At 34.5% G+C, this 2,118-nt stretch overlaps 1 pseudogene; it reads left to right on the forward strand.

Annotated features, from left to right (window-relative positions):
* The first annotated feature begins 749 nt into the window (after nucleotides 1-749).
* LOC101649662 overlaps nucleotides 750-2,118 on the forward strand; it is a 25,899-nt pseudogene continuing 24,530 nt past the window's right edge.

Raw genomic sequence — 2,118 nt, forward strand, 5'->3', positions numbered from 1 at the left:
AAATGAGGACCTGATGCCGGGGGTTTAAGTGGAGAGGAAATGTTTTGAGAATGATGAGGGCAATGAATGTACAAATGTGCTTTACATAATTGATGTATGTATGGATTGTGATATGAGTTGTATGAGCCCCTAATAAAATGATTTTTTAAAAAAGAGTTGCACAAGCCCCCAATAAAATGATTTTTTTTAAAACAGCCCCCACAGATATAACCTCACTAACGAGACAAAGAACATCCTGTTCCGAATTGGGATTACATCCACAAATAGAGTAGTAAAGTTTACAAAATAATTTCAGTGGGATATAATTAAATCCGAAGCATTATTTACCAGGATCATAGCAACAAATTTGCTTAATGTACTTATGACTCATATCTTTTCTTCAGCAATATCAGCAACTAACACACAGTCGGTGATGCAGTTATGCTGAGGTAACCGTTCTCTATAGATTTATTTACTCATTGATGTGCGTGAGGTTGTAAGTGATGGAAAACACGAAACCAAAGAGCAAGAACATCAAGCTTAGCACTGTAGAACCAATAACAACTCATTCTGATATTTTACAAAACCAATGTATTTCTATAGAGCTGTGTGTACAACTATTACCGTCAAAGCAGACATTCAGAAGAAAAAATAGGGGCAGAACACTTTCATTTGCTGTGTTTCAGTGCTTCACTTCCATGTTCCCACTCTCCAATGAAGGCCCATTGGACAAACAGACCATTGTTTGTTTGTTTGTTCTGCCTCTGGATATGGCCACGAAGGTAACCAACGAGGAGGAAAGACCTACACAGCCGTTGATGGGCTGAAAGGCTCATAGCAAGTGCCCTGGCACCCACCCTGGGACTCCTCCGAAATGTTGTTTTCCGCAGGAGGCCAATAGGGAAAATGAGGAAGCTCTCAGAGATGGAAAGAACTGAGGTTTTGACTGATGCTATCGGAATTCTTGATCAACAGACAATTCAGATGAGAAGCAATTCACTTCACTGAGATGAAAATTTATTTACTAGCGAGCAACACATGCAGATAATATTTTATAATAGATAGATAGGTACACATGGGAGTATTTTATGTGAAAAGGAAATATTTCTGTAACCTAACAGGAGATATTGGAAGAAATACTACCCAAAGAATTAACAAGAAAAAAATATAGCACTTAAGCAGATAATATACAATAATGTATCAAAGCACTTATTGTAGTCATCTAGTAGTTAATAAGCAAATGTTAACTCTTTCCACATCAAAATGAAAGATATGATTGAAAGTTATTTAGTGTTTGCACATTTGTTATTCTCTTCTCTCCATCTGGATATGGCTTCTAAAGTCAAATCTTAGAAGAAACATGTTTGCCCATAACTTTTTCACAGCTAAATTTATATCAAACTAAAAATACACTATCGAGTCGGACGAAGAAACTATGGAAAATAAGCCAGTCTTACACAGATACGATAAATCTAGGAAAATTGGAGGTTGCCAAAAATGAGATGTAAAGGATAACAGTCTATATTCTAGGCATATAGAGCTAGAGAGCTGAAATGGATTGGCACTGGCGCCATTTTCAATTGGACAATGGTTTCCTATGCCAGGAATGACAAATTGAAGAGGAATGGTATCCTACTCATCATAAAAAAGAACATTTTAAGATCTGTCTTGAAGAACAAAGCTGTCAGTTATAACAAAAAGTCTACAAGGAAGATCAGTTAATATGACTATTACTTAAATGTACAAACAGGCCACTAAAGCCAATGATAAAGAAATTAAAGAATTCTACCAACTACTTCAGTCTAAAATTGTTCAAATATGCAATCGAAATGTATTTATAATTGCTGGTTATTGGAATTAGAAACAACTGCTAGATAGTAGTTAAAGAATTTAACATTGCTAATAGGAAGGATATTGGAGATAGTATTATAGAATTTTTGCAAGATCAACTACTTCTTCATCACAAATATATTTAGTCAACATAAATGGTGACTATACACGTGAACCTTACTGTGTTAGACAGGGTTCTCTAGAGAGATAAAACCAAATTGCTGATAATTTATTATATTTATTTATAAAGATAATTAGATATATAACAAGAAATGAACTGTTAAATCATATACAGATAAATATATAATA

Source organism: Echinops telfairi, unplaced genomic scaffold (genome assembly GCF_000313985.2).
Source record: "Echinops telfairi isolate 266 unplaced genomic scaffold, ASM31398v2 ScPeMD7_1;HRSCAF=3_0, whole genome shotgun sequence".
Lineage (NCBI taxonomy): Eukaryota > Metazoa > Chordata > Mammalia > Afrosoricida > Tenrecidae > Echinops > Echinops telfairi.